General features: G+C 46.0%; 1 protein-coding gene across 4 annotated transcripts in view; it reads left to right on the plus strand.

The window, feature by feature from the left end:
- fgl1 (fibrinogen like 1) overlaps nucleotides 1-15,490 on the plus strand; it is a 34,838-nt gene that overhangs the window by 543 nt on the left and 18,805 nt on the right. The window contains exons 1-4 of one of the 4 annotated variants that reach the window (XM_088991089.1): nucleotides 5,516-5,653; nucleotides 5,777-5,860; nucleotides 7,498-7,597; nucleotides 7,670-7,959. The gene's annotated coding sequence lies outside the window, so the exon portion shown is untranslated. The other 3 variants (XM_088991088.1, XM_088991090.1, XM_088991091.1) reach the window with 3 other exon arrangements.

Genomic DNA, 15,490 nt, shown 5'->3' on the forward strand with positions numbered 1-15,490 from the left:
AGTACTATACTTCAAAACTTTATGATTAATATGTGATTGTTATGTGTAAAGATGGAAATATGCTACTCAATTCTGTGTATTTAATTAGTGACATTCAGTGTATCAGCTAACTAGCTATCGAGCAAGTTATCTATTAGCTATATAGCTATCTAGGTGGCTATCTATCTATCTAGCTATCTAGATAGCTATCTAGATACGTATATGTCGATTTACTGGCTATTAGCTAGCTAGCTAGCTTTTCTCTGTATTCTATTTCTCTCCCTCTCACATGTGGCTGCCGCTGCTCACCGCCATAAATCCTGTGACTGTAAAGTGACCTTGAGAGTTTTGAAAGGTGCTTATGAATGAAATGTATTATTATTATAAAATGTTGTTAATGTTTTGAAATCTTTCCTTCAACCTCGATTCTGCTAGCAGCTAGCATGATGATTGATTACGATAATTAGAGAAAGTTATTTTTTTCACGTGTGCAGAACAGGTAAAACGTGCTCAAAAGATAGAAAAATTTTAAGGACAACCGACACCATTGTTTTTCTTTCCTAACTTACATCAGAAAAACGTTTTATAGCATCTGAAATACCCAAAACATGCGGGATGATATTTTTAGTCAAATGCAAAACACCAATAAAAATTAGTTAATGTGTCCCAAAAACTACTTGAAAATGACCTCGGAGATGGCGAGTGTCAGAAGGTCCCACGCCCTTGTTCGTGACGTCACGCCAGGACGTCTTGCCTTGCTCTAGAAGACCATGGGCAAACTACGGCCCGCGGGCCACATACAGCCCGTTTTAATCCGGCCCGCCGAACTTGCCCAAATTATAGTAAAAACAGTGTCTGAAACTCATGACAAAAAGTTAGGGGACAACAGGGCAGATGACTGAAAAATTGCCTGCCCCATTTTTCACAACTTGAAGCACAGTGAGACAACTAATCACATTAAAAAACATTGTCACAAAATATTAAGTTTTTTTTTTAATCAAGAATGAACCTACTACAAATGCTACCTTGCTTAATTTACGGTAAATGTGCATGGCTGTAGATTTTGCTGCAGTAGTCGATTGTCATTGTAGTGCGCAATGCAACGTTTGCATTGCTTCCTAGGAGCCACTAAGCCCCTTTCCTAAGTCTCACGTACACTTTACAGTCACGGTTTAATGTAAATTTACGTTTTGTAGCGTCACATATGTTGTTAGCTTCTTTTGAATCTTTCTTCTGGGCTGACGTTCTGTGCATCTATTTTGGATAATTATATTCAATTGTACGACTTTATAACGCTTGCGAAAGTCCGGAAGAAAGAAGCAGGCTTCTGATTGGCTGCCGTGCAGAGTATGCAAATTTCAACTGCAGGTAGCCGACGTTTGTGTGCTCGGCGACGGACACGTGTATTGTTTGCGCGTGAAGGCGAGGGCGTCAGTGGAGAGTTTGTTGAGCGCGTCAGGACAAACCATCTATGATTTGGCGGAATTTAACACAAGTAGGTATTATTGAGCTTGAATATTTTGTTGTGTAATAATATGTTTTGAATGTTGAAAGTGATTCCATTTTTCAATAAATGTTGATTTCTTTAACTTTGCTCCTTCAATGAAAACATATTAAAAACAGACGCAATCTTGATAAATCACAGTGCATAGGTTATTTTAATCTATTTCCATTTCCTCCTCCAAGTATCTGAGAAATAGTCTGTAAACACCATATTCTTTGAGACAAATTTATTAACTGATCAGGGATATTTTTCACATTTGAAAGATAGTTAATAAATTGGGTTGTAGTGTTCTTAATGTGTGAGGCTTGTACACACTACATTTAAAGGACAACCGGCACTATTTTTTTTGTTTCCCACTGACATCAGAAAAACGTTTTATAGCATCTAAAATACCCAAATCAGGCAGGATGATATTTTTAGTTAAATGAAAAACACCAATAAAAATGACTTCAAAATGAATCCGGAAATGGCCAGTTTCAGAAGGTCCCACCCCCTTGTTCGTGACGTCACGCCAAGACGTCTTGCCTTGCTCGAGAATCAAAACAATGGCTTCAGATTCTGAGAAGATGCTTTCTCTTTAGTCATCCAGTTATGAATATGATTCAAATAGTTCTGAAGAGGAAAGCATAAATGTTTGCAATTGATTCAAGGAGTCCTCCCATATCAATTCTACGGCTACATTGCCGTCAATGACAGCAATGTAGCACCCAGAAAATGCAGAAGATTGCGCCCAAGCTCCGTTGGAAATGGGCTTTTTTGTCTGCTGGGAATTTGTGTCAACTAGTATCAAATAGTAGTCTTGGTGCAACAAACAACGATTCACCATGGCGTTATTTATGTGTTTTCCTTCTAATTTCGCCATCAACACGAAGTTTTCAGACCAAACAAAGTACCCAAAATGCATTGTGTGTCGCTTGCTCGGTCAGGGGTGGTCCAAACGTGACGTAGGGTGAGGACTCGTCACCAACTCAAAAACAAGACTTCCTGAATATTCAGCGTGAGTCTTAAAATGTAAAATATAGCTATATGCGGTGGAATCTTTGTAAAATACGCTCAGTAGAAGTCATTTGAAGTGATTTTACAAATTATGGACGCAACTTGTCCGGAGGCATCAGTTGTCCTTTAAAGGACGATGCCCGAGATGATGTCACATTTGGTGCGCTCCTGACCGGGAAAGCGACACACAATGCATCTTGGGTACTTTTTTTTCCGTCTGAAAACACCGTGTTGATGGCGAAATTAGAAGGAAAACTACATAAATAACGTCATGGTGAATCGTTGTGTGTCGCAGCCAATTGCGGTAACACGCATAAAGAAGGTGTAAGTTGACACAAATTCCCAGCGGACCAATCAGCTGATTTTCAACGCAGCTTGTGCGCCATCTTGTGCATTTTCTGGGCGCTACATTGGAGTCCAGACAGCTCGAATTGATACTGAAGGACTTCTTGAATCGATTGCAAACATTTCTGCTTTCCCCTTCAGAACTAATTGAATCATATTCATAACTGGATGAGTAACAAGAAAGCATCTTCTCTGAATCTGAACTCTCTGAAGCCATTGTTTTGATTCTGGAGCAAGGCAGTTGTGAAGGAGTATCCTGGCGTGACGTCGCAAGCAAGGGGGCCAGACTTTCTGAATCTCCCCAGTTCTGAGCTCATTTTGTGGCGGTTTTGGGACACTAAGTCATTTTTATTGGTGTTTTGCATTTGACTAAAAATATCAGCCTGCGTGTTTTGGGTATTTTAGATGCTATAAAACGTTTTTCTGATGTCAGTTAGGAAATACAAAAATGGTGTCGGTTGTACTTTAAGTAAAATCCAATCTTTCTCAGAATAGCGAAGGAAGAAAGTAATCTATCAAGTGAATAAGTGACTTTTTGCCACGCAATTGTTACTTCATCAAGCGTATCAGTACATCCATATGAAAATTAGGATCAGAGGCACTGTCTGTGAAAAAAAGATCCCTAAATGTTAAATCAGAAACCACCCTGAATTTTTTGGGGCATTCCATTACAGTGATACCTCGACTTACGAACTCTTTAGTTATCGAACTTTTCACCTTACGAACATTAAATCCGAAATAATATAATCTTGGCATACAAACTAGTTTTCGTCAGACGAACCAAACCTCACAGCGGCACGGCTGGTGGACTAGTTTTCAACACCCACTTTGTTTGAGTGCTCTCAGTGCAGACGTGGTTTGTTATCGAGTGGATTACTTTTGCTATGATGGGAGCGAAAAAGACCCCACAACAGGCTAGTGTTAGGTCAAAGAGGACACAAAAAAAATGACGGTCGAGCAGAAGAAGGAGATCATCGAAAAACACGAACATGGTGTGCGTTTGTGTGACTTAGCGTCTCAGTACCAGAATGCTAAATTGACCATTGCTACGTGTGGCTAAGGGTGTTTCTGTGTTGTCCAAGCAATGGCAGTAGTTGGCAGTGGTTCTTAATCTGGGTTCGATCGAACCCTAGGGATTCGTTGAGTCGGTCTCAGGGGTTTGGTGGATCCTCCGCCACATAGGTCCATTCCTCAGTCTCGACTGCAGTTAGTAGGCACAGTCATTGCAAGAAGGGTTTGGTGAATGAGCATATGAAACTGGTGGCGTTCGGTGCCTCCAACAAGATTAAGAACCACTGGTCTAAGGCAATAATAATAATAATAATAATAATAATAATAATAATAATAGATAGATAGATGGAGGACATTGATTCGCTGTGGCGACCCCTGAGAGGAAAAGACGAAAGGAAAAGAATCATCATCATCATCATCATCATCATCATCATCATCATCATCATCATCATCATCATCATTGTTGGAATCTAATTCCTGTATCTCTTCTGGTTCGGAGTTCAACGGAGTTTTATGATGAAATACCAGCGGGGCCCATAGATGGTGAACAGAAAAGACAACTTTAGTCTCGTAAACAATAGAAGAAAATCTCTAGTCGGAGTGGGAAGCCAAGAGCGCAAAGCCCGCCCCTTCAACCTAGTTTTAATCACACAGCAGCGATGACATCATCTCGACCAAGCCTCTAAGCAACGGGAAGGGGGTTGGGAGAACATTACACTGAAAATGAATACTTGTTACACTCTACATACGCAACAAGTTAACTAATAAGCTACATACATCCATGTAGACTAAACTAAACATGAAATAACATAGGATGTTTACGGATGTGTATAAAAACACTATCAATCACCATTATCATCATCACCATTATTTCATCAATTCATTTATCAGCGCCTTTCAAAACTTTCAATGTCACAGGATCAGTTTTTGTGTGAGTGAGCAGCGGCAGCCACACGCGCAAGCGTTCACTCATCGATTAACTCAAATAGATCAAGTTAGCTAGGTAGCTAATAGATGACTAATCGATATTTAGCTAGCTAGTTAGACAGCTAATATATATAGCAAATAGGTAGCTATCTAGATAGCTAGCGTGAGGTTCAAAAACTTGTGGTGATTTGGATTAACAAAAATCAGCTAGCAGGGGAGAGTGTAAGTGAGGGTATTATTGCCGAGAAAGCACGGCAACTTCACCCGGATATCATCAAAATGCAACTACATCAACGACCATCACGAAAGTAAATAAAACGACTTGATTATACAGTTCGGTTTATTTCTTTCATTACAATCCAATTGCACATTTATTATGCATGAAAAAAGGTATACTTTGTGTCGTTTTAAGGCTTATTTAGTCGAAAATGTTTTATGCGGACTTGGGAACGGATTATTCTCATTTTTAATGGGATCTTATGGGAAATAAATGTTTGGCAGACGAAGTTTTGGCCTTACACACACTTTCTGGGAAGCAATTAAGTTCGTAAGCCGAGGTATCACTGTATTTGAAATACATTTTCTGTGTTGTGTTGTGTTGGGTGTTTTATTTTGTTGTTTTGATGTTTCTGCAGTCCAGCCTGATCGAAAGTCTCTTCTTGGCGACGCATCAGCGTCCCTGGCTCTGGGGTGTCTATGTTTTCACCGTTGGACTTCCCATTATTCTTTTCATCAGCTTCATGTGGCCTGACTTGGTACCATTATTTTTTTTCCCCCTCTTCTGTCTGATTCGGGGGTCTCCCACCACAGTCCTGCCTGTTTTCCAGCTTTACCAGGAGCAACACACTTGATTCAAATCATCAGGATTGTTATGATGCTGCTTCAGAGCTGGTCAGTGGTGGGCTGTCAGGGCCTGCAAAGCCTTCTGTGCTGGCCTAATATCTGAATCACAGACTAATGTGAAATATATTTTGTCCCTGAATTCTTCTTAAATAATTCCAAATTGTCTTTCAGGTTCCTTTCATTGCGTTTCCCCTGTTGCACTGCTTCCCAGATGTGTGTTTTCGTCTTTAAAGGACAACCGAGACCACCGGACAAGTTGCGTCCATAATTTGTAAAATGACTTCGAATGACTTCTACTGAGCGTATTTGATAAAGATTCCACCGCATATAGCTTATTTTACCTTTTAAGACTTGCGCTGAATATTCAGGATGTCTTGTTTTCGAGTTGATGACGATCCCCACGTAACATCACGTATAGAACGGCCCTGACCGAGAAAGCCACACACAATGCATTTTGGGTCCTTTTTTTCGTCAGAAAACACAGTGTTGATGGCGCTGAAGGAAAACTACATCAATAACACGAAGGTGAATAGTTGTGTGTCGCAGCCAATTGCGGTAACACGCATGAAGAAGATGTAATTTGACACAAATTCCCAGCAGACATATCAGCCAATTTCCAAAGGAGCTTGTGCGCCATCTTGTGCATTTTCTGGGCGCTACATTGGAGTCCAGACGGCTCAAATTGAAACGAAAGGACTTCTTGAATCGATTGCAAACATTTATGCTTTCCTTTTCAGAACTATTTGAAACATATTCATAACTGGATGAGTAACAAGAAAGCATCTTCTCCGAATCTGAACTCTCTGAAGCCATGGTTTTGATTCTGGAGCAAGGCAGCCGTGACGTCACGAACAAGGGACTCTCTGAATCTCCCCAGTTTCTGGGCTAATTTTGTGGCAGTTTTGGGACACTTGAAGTCATTTTTATTGGTGTTTTTCATTTGACTAAAACTATCAGCCTGCGTGTTTTGGTAATTTTAGATGCTATAAAACGTTTTTCTGATGTCAGTTAGAAAACAAAAAAATGCTGTCGGTTGTCTTTTAGGCATTTAACCATTTCTCCTTTTAGCCGTCATTTGTTACCAGGGTCAGAAATCGACCTCGACGCCGTCACAGGCCCTGTCACATTCAATGTGTCAATCAAACTGCTCTAACCAATCAGAGTTCAAATTGGCAACCCAAGGCTTGCTGGAAGGTTCTAGCAATGTCAGAGTTTTTGCAAATTATGATTGGCTAGTCACATGATTGGCTAGTGACTAGCCAATCATAGTATCACTAGCTACAAATGATAGGAGCATACTGGTCAGAGCTAGAACACTCTATGTGTAGCAAGCTGCATAAGCAAATATACAGTTGTGTTGATTTATTAGCGGTTTTGTCAATCCACAAAGGCTGAAGAAATGGATTTGGTTGCAAATATAATGTTAAAGCCATTTTCAAGAGGGACTTTTCAAGAATAGATGGACATCATTAAGGAAGGTTGGACAGCTCTGAAGCTAGCAAAAATAGCAAATTATATTGCCGTTTTATGAGGTTATCATGAATCCACACGTTTATCATAAAAAAAATCTAAGAGTTTAATGACAGTATTTCTTAAACTTCTTCAAGTCACAAGTTACTTTCTGGATAACAGCATCCTCTAGTGGACATGAAGTATTATCACACAACACTCGCAGCTCCTTGAGTCCAACGTAGCACTACTGAAGGCCTAGCGATGAAATCCACGGCCGGCCACTGCAGCTGGTTGATGAGCTGATCACCCGAATCGGGTGTGTTTCATATGAAAGAGCCTGAAAACAAGCACGACAGTGGCCGGGAGCTGCTCAAAATGATCCCGTTCGAACGTGATCCGGGTTGGGTAACGCGTTTAACTCTGTGGATGTTTGACTTTAGAGGTTTGGCCCACCTGACCAAGAATATTACGACAAGAAGTTTGACGACGTCCAACTTGATGATCTGGACAACCACCAAGAAAAAAAACCAATGCAAATGGGTAATAATTTCATTCCAAGTGAAGTGGTTCTTTCCAAAGCCTGAATAATGACCCGCTCTTCTTTTGCGTTAGGCCAAGCTCAAAGACCATTGGCAAGAAGAAGAGAGATACTCACCGTTGCCAGAGAGACCGTCGCTAAGAAATGAAGATTCAACAGATCAACAAAGCTGGTCTCCAAGGAGGTCCACTCCCCAAAAATAAAACGAGAGACTGAAGCAAGGGTTGGCTCACGAGCCCGATAAAACTAAAGACACATTCTCACTGTTTCGCTGTTCATTTCCTGTTTGGGCTGTAGTTGGCGGAAAGCGCAATTTTGCGTGGATGATACTGACCTAGATTGGAGGCTGTTGATGTCGAAACAGGTAAACGGCCCGTTTTAAATCAGCCCAACGAGTAAAAAAAAAATGACGAGTATCGTACACTTCAAGTTGAATGAACCGAAAGATTCGCCATTGTGGAGGGAAAAGGTTCTGATTCTAATTTGCAATGAAACAATCCCATCGGTGAACCATTCGAATGTCAGTGGCACTTTGACAAGCACCATGCTAAGTTAGCATTAGCAATGCATTTTGCGGTACTTTGTTTGGTCTGAAAACTCCGTGTTGATGGCGAAATTAGAAGGAAAACACATAAATAACACGATGGTGAATCGTTGTGTGTTGCACCAAGACAATTATTTGATATTCGCTGATACAAATTCCCAGCAGACAAATCAGCCCATTTCCAACAGAGCTTGGGCGCCGTCTTCTGCATTTTCTGGGTGCTACATTGCTGTCATTGACGGCTCGGATTGATAAGGGAGGACTCCTTTATTTGATTGCAAACATTTATGCTTTCCTCTTCAGAACTATTTGAATCATATTCATAACTGGATGAGTAACAAGAAAGCATCTTCTCCTAATCTGAAGCCGTTGTTTTTGTCTTGGCGTGACGTCACGAAATGCGGGCGGGACTTGAAATGCCCAATTCACAGCTCATTTTTTTGCAGTTTTAGCACACTTGAAGTCATTTTTATTGGTCTTTTGCATTTGACTAAAAATATCAGCCTGCGTGTTTTGGCTATTTTTATCACGTTCCACCGGCGAAAGTGGCAGCTGACGAGTTGGAACGTAGTAATTGGGGAGGATCGCTATGCAGATGACAGAGGCGTTTGTGCTGGCAGATGATTCATTAACAAAAAGCGCGGGTCCGATACAACGCGGACCCGGAAAAAACTTGTTGAACAAAAGTGACAAAACAGCAAAGCTAGTGGGTGAGCGGGGGCAATCCGCCCAACCTCACTAGCGAGTAGAAAAATGAAAAGGCACACGAGGGTGCAAAACAGCATACGATACAGAGCGAACAACCGACGTGATCGTGGCTCATAAATACCTCGGGCGAAGCAACTCTCGTACCGAATCGTCGTTCAAGGCGTGAGGCGTAGTATCTTCCAACGCTGGGTGAGTGCCAGCATCTGGTTTAAATGTCCAAAAGTCAGTGATGAGGGAATTGACAGCAGCTGGCGGACGGCGGGAGCGGAGGCCCCGCCCAGCTGTCAACTCGCTCATGACAATTATAGATGCTATAAAACGTTTTTCTGATGTCAGTTAGGAAACAAAAAAATGGTGTTGGTTGTCCTTTAAATGTCTGCTCGATTTGGTGCGCATGGATCGGTAATGCCTGCGTGAGGGAAGTAGCGGGAAAAGGAGGGTCCAGTAGGATTTTCCGCGCACCTTGCTTGGATTCTTGCAGAGTGAAATGTATATATATATATATATATATATATATTGTGATATCACGAGAGGCTTGCTCTCAGCGGGACGGGACAAGAAGTGCAATGGACAACAGGTTTGGATGCTGCCCACACAAAGGCTCTCTGCCTTAAGAGCCCTGCTTTCCAATCAAGCCCTGATCAGCCGCAGGTGTGTGGGTTTAATTGCTGCCTTCCACCAGGTGGGGCCAAGACTCTCTCTGGGTGGAGCCATCTTCGGGGGATGTATTTGCCCTCCAGGACACAGCCTCTTGTGACATCACACATCCCCCCCCCCTTGAGACCAACGTCCTCGGCGGGGTGAAGGATGCGAAGCAGGCCAGGAAGGGCATCCGCATTGCCTTGGCGCTTGCCAGCCCTGTGGACCACAGAGAAGTTAAAGGCCTGCAGACTCAAGAACCACCTTGTTACTCTGCTTTTGGTCTCCTTGTTCCTGGCCATGCATTGAAGAGGAGCATGATCAGAGACCACTGTGAAACCTCTTCCCAGGAGATAGAAGCGCAATGACTCCAGCGCCCATGTAATGGCCAGGCACTCCTTCTCCACTGTGGAATAATTCTTTTCCCTGGGCAACAGCTTCCTGCTAAGGTACAGGATGGGATGTTCCTCTCCTCCATGTACTTGCGAGAGTACAGCCCCCAGACCAACTTCTGATGCATCCGCTTGCACCATGAAGTCCTTGCTGAAGTCTGGTGCCACCAGGATCGGGCTGGAACATAACACCTGTTTTAGATTGGCGAAGGCCATTTCGGCCTCTGGGCTCCATTTCACCAATCGGGAGTGTTTTTTGGTCGTCAATTCTGTCATGGGGGCTGCTATAGTAGCGAAGTCAGCGATAAAGCGTCTATAGTAGCCAGCCATGCCTAAGAACGACCTCACCTGCTTCTTGGTAAGGGGTTGCGGCCAATCTTGTATAGCCCGTAGTTTTGCTTCTTGAGGCTTCACCAGCCCCTGTCCTATAGTGTAGCCCAGGTAGTTGGTCTCGCCAAATGCCAACCTGCACTTTTTCGGGTTCGCTGTGAGACCTGCTTTTCTGAGGGAGTCAATCACAGCTTGCACTCGGGGTAAGTGACTCTCCCAGTCGGGACTCTGTATGACGACATCATCTAAATATGCTGCTGCGTACCTCTTGTGGGGGGTGAGAATCCGGTCCATTAGGCGCTGAAACGTGGCGGGTGCTCCATGGAGACCAAACGGGAGCCTGGTGTATTGGTAGAGCCCCTCAGGTGTGGCGAAGGCTGTCTTCTCCTTTGATGCCGGGGTCAGGGGCACCTGCCAATAACCCTTTGTGAGGTCGAGAGTGGTGATGAAACGTGCCTGTCCCAGGGAGTCAATAAGATCATCAACACGAGGCATCGGGTACGCATCAAATTCAGACACCTCATTCAACTTCCGATAGTCGTTGCAGAATCGTATTGACCCGTCTGGCTTGGGAGCCAACACAATCGGACTTGCCCAGGCACTTTGGGACTCCTCAATTATTCCAAGTTCCAGCATCTTCCGTATCTCCTCCTTACGGGCCTCCGGCACCCGGTATGGACGTTGGTGGACTGTTTTTCCAGGTGTGGTGCGTATCTCGTGTCGCACCACGTCCGTGTGTCCAGGTATGGAGGAGACGACGTCTTGGTTATGCTCAACCAATTCGAGGGTCATCTGGCGTTGGTGTGGGGACAAATTTGGACCCGTCTGGACGTCTTTTCTGGCCGGTTCCTTCGCCTCGCTGGGGGGTAGGCAACTAAACAGCGCCTCTCTGGCATGCCATTTCTTTAGGAGGTTAACGTGATAAATCTGCTCCGGTTTCCTCACCTTGTAGTTTACCTCCCCCACGCGTTCGATGACCTCAAAGGGCCCCTGCCAGGATGCCAGGAACTTGCACTCCACGGTGAGTACCAAGACCAGCACTCGGTCCCCTGGCTTGAACTCTCGAGGCTGGGCAGGTCTATTTTAGGAGGCTTGCTGCTGTCGTTGGGCCGCTTCCATGTGTTCTCGCACTATGGGGTCAATGGCCTTCATCCTTTCCCGCATGTCCCCCACATGCTCGATGAGGGTACGTTGTCGGCACGGCTGCTCTTCCCAAGCCTCTTTGGCGATATCCAGCAGTCCCCGGGGCCTGTAAGAGTACAACAACTCAAAGGGTGAGAAACCGGTAGAAGACTGTGGTACCTCCCTCATGGCAAACAGCAAGTATGGGAGCAGTTGATCCCAGTTTCGGCCATCTTCTTTGATAACTTTCCTCATCATGGCCTTAAGTGTTTTGTTGAATCGCTCTACCAGTCAATCTGTCTGTGGGTGGTAGATGGAGGTTCTCAGCTGCTTGACCTTGAGCAGGGCACACAGGTCCTTCATGACCTTGGACATAAAGGGGGTTCCCTGGTCGGTCAGTATCTCCTTTGGGATCCCTACCCGGCTGGCGAGAGCAAACATTTCCTTTGCGATCTGCTTTGTGGTAGCCTTTCTGAGGGGGACAGCTTCTGGGAACCGGGTGGCATAATCCATCATTCCTAAAATATACTGGTGTCCCCTAGCACTTTTTGGTAGGGGTCCGACTATGTCCAGTCCAAGCCTCTGAAAAGGGGTCTCAATGATGGGTAAGGGAATTAGCGGGTTTCTGTATGTGGGCTTGGGCGCCACCTGTTGGCACTCGGGGCAAGAACGACAATAGTTCTCCACATCCTTGTGCACCCCTGGCCAGAAGAACCGTTGCAAGATTCTCTCTTTTGTCTTTTCCACCCCTAGGTGTCCCCCTAGCAGGTGTGTGTGTGCCAAGTCCAGTACAGTAGCTCTGTGTGGTTGTGGTACAAGAAGTAGTTCGCGTACTTCATCATTTTGCTTCGTAACCTGGTATAATAACCCCCGATCAACCGCAAAATGGGGGTATGTGGGGCTTGTCCTTTCCCCCAGTACTACACCCTCTAAAACCTGCACATTCTTCATGGCGTTAGCAAGGGTAGGATCCTGTAACTGGGCGGTACCATACCGGCCTGTTAGAGGAAGCAGCTTCTGGGTCCCTGGGTTCTCATCACCACTGGAAGCCGGGAGATTTTCTGTTAGGGTAATTCGCCGTACAAACATCTCCAAACATCGCTCTGTAGTCTTTGTTTACATTTTGAACTTCCTCATACGTCATATCTTGCCTACACGATGTCGCATTTTCATTACGTCACATCCTGTCGCGTCATTACTATGCGCCGCATAAATACTCCTGCAGCCCATTCGTCTCTCTCTCTCTCCATGCTCCCTCCGCACGGCCGACACCGCGATGCCCCGTGCTCTCCCCAATTAAATCAACTTTCTGTTCAAGACCTGGCTCCCTGATGATTTAACCATCGATCTCCATCTACACCCGTCGAAGCAATGAACCAAGGGCGAACGATAAAAATAATCCAACATTCTGGTGCAGAAACCCGCGCCAGTCGGGTTCGAAGCGGTTGGGGGGTGCGTGGTGGAAGCGCCTCTTCATTCTGACCTGACCACACGGTTGAGTTTTCACGGGTGAGTGCCGCTAGCATGCTGCTATGTTGGGTGAATGAATGTGGAATCCTTTGTGGCCAGAAGGATTTCTATGCGCGTAATCCACGTATTGTGAATTCTGCTACTTAAATCCAAATAAAGTCTCTTCTGAGGTAAAAACTGAAGACGGGGTTCTTTACAAGAGTCTCTAGGCCTCACCCCTCTTGACGTCCTTGTCATGTAGCCTAGCCACCTTAGCTAGGTTCAAATCCAGTATCCAGTCGTGTGGTCCCAACTGGCAATGAGTTCCACGCAGCAATCAACTTCTCCACAGAGCACAGCAATCGAGCTTGTCTTTCCCCAAGCTGCCCACACAAAGGCTCTCTGCCTTAAGAGCCCTGCTTTCCAATCAAGCCCTGATCAGCCGCAGGTGTGTGGGTTTAATTGCTGCCTTCCACCAGGTGGGGCCAAGACTCTCTCTGGGTGGAGCCATCTTCGGGGGATGTATTTGCCCTCCAGGACACAGCCTCTTGTGACATCACACATCCCCCCCCCCTTGAGACCAACGTCCTCGGCGGGGTGAAGGATGCGAAGCAGGCCAGGAAGGGCATCCGCATTGCCTTGGCGCTTGCCAGCCCTGTGGACCACAGAGAAGTTAAAGGCCTGCAGACTCAAGAACCACCTTGTTACTCTGCTTTTGGTCTCCTTGTTCCTGGCCATGCATTGAAGAGGAGCATGATCAGAGACCACTGTGAAACCTCTTCCCAGGAGATAGAAGCGCAATGACTCCAGCGCCCATGTAATGGCCAGGCACTCCTTCTCCACTGTGGAATAATTCTTTTCCCTGGGCAACAGCTTCCTGCTAAGGTACAGGATGGGATGTTCCTCTCCTCCATGTACTTGCGAGAGTACAGCCCCCAGACCAACTTCTGATGCATCCGCTTGCACCATGAAGTCCTTGCTGAAGTCTGGTGCCACCAGGATCGGGCTGGAACATAACACCTGTTTTAGATTGGCGAAGGCCATTTCGGCCTCTGGGCTCCATTTCACCAATCGGGAGTGTTTTTTGGTCGTCAATTCTGTCATGGGGGCTGCTATAGTAGCGAAGTCAGCGATAAAGCGTCTATAGTAGCCAGCCATGCCTAAGAACGACCTCACCTGCTTCTTGGTAAGGGGTTGCGGCCAATCTTGTATAGCCCGTAGTTTTGCTTCTTGAGGCTTCACCAGCCCCTGTCCTATAGTGTAGCCCAGGTAGTTGGTCTCGCCAAATGCCAACCTGCACTTTTTCGGGTTCGCTGTGAGACCTGCTTTTCTGAGGGAGTCAATCACAGCTTGCACTCGGGGTAAGTGACTCTCCCAGTCGGGACTCTGTATGACGACATCATCTAAATATGCTGCTGCGTACCTCTTGTGGGGGGTGAGAATCCGGTCCATTAGGCGCTGAAACGTGGCGGGTGCTCCATGGAGACCAAACGGGAGCCTGGTGTATTGGTAGAGCCCCTCAGGTGTGGCGAAGGCTGTCTTCTCCTTTGATGCCGGGGTCAGGGGCACCTGCCAATAACCCTTTGTGAGGTCGAGAGTGGTGATGAAACGTGCCTGTCCCAGGGAGTCAATAAGATCATCAACACGAGGCATCGGGTACGCATCAAATTCAGACACCTCATTCAACTTCCGATAGTCGTTGCAGAATCGTATTGACCCGTCTGGCTTGGGAGCCAACACAATCGGACTTGCCCAGGCACTTTGGGACTCCTCAATTATTCCAAGTTCCAGCATCTTCCGTATCTCCTCCTTACGGGCCTCCGGCACCCGGTATGGACGTTGGTGGACTGTTTTTCCAGGTGTGGTGCGTATCTCGTGTCGCACCACGTCCGTGTGTCCAGGTATGGAGGAGACGACGTCTTGGTTATGCTCAACCAATTCGAGGGTCATCTGGCGTTGGTGTGGGGACAAATTTGGACCCGTCTGGACGTCTTTTCTGGCCGGTTCCTTCGCCTCGCTGGGGGGTAGGCAACTAAACAGCGCCTCTCTGGCATGCCATTTCTTTAGGAGGTTAACGTGATAAATCTGCTCCGGTTTCCTCACCTTGTAGTTTACCTCCCCCACGCGTTCGATGACCTCAAAGGGCCCCTGCCAGGATGCCAGGAACTTGCACTCCACGGTGAGTACCAAGACCAGCACTCGGTCCCCTGGCTTGAACTCTCGAGGCTGGGCAGGTCTATTTTAGGAGGCTTGCTGCTGTCGTTGGGCCGCTTCCATGTGTTCTCGCACTATGGGGTCAATGGCCTTCATCCTTTCCCGCATGTCCCCCACATGCTCGATGAGGGTACGTTGTCGGCACGGCTGCTCTTCCCAAGCCTCTTTGGCGATATCCAGCAGTCCCCGGGGCCTGTAAGAGTACAACAACTCAAAGGGTGAGAAACCGGTAGAAGACTGTGGTACCTCCCTCATGGCAAACAGCAAGTATGGGAGCAGTTGATCCCAGTTTCGGCCATCTTCTTTGATAACTTTCCTCATCATGGCCTTAAGTGTTTTGTTGAATCGCTCTACCAGTCAATCTGTCTGTGGGTGGTAGATGGAGGTTCTCAGCTGCTTGACCTTGAGCAGGGCACACAGGTCCTTCATGACCTTGGACATAAAGGGGGTTCCCTGGTCGGTCAGTATCTCCTTTGGGATCCCTACCCGGCTGGCGA

This window comes from Hippocampus bargibanti, linkage group LG02, assembly GCF_051943395.1.
Source record: "Hippocampus bargibanti isolate YZ-2025 linkage group LG02, ASM5194339v1, whole genome shotgun sequence".
NCBI classification, from domain to species: domain Eukaryota; kingdom Metazoa; phylum Chordata; class Actinopteri; order Syngnathiformes; family Syngnathidae; genus Hippocampus; species Hippocampus bargibanti.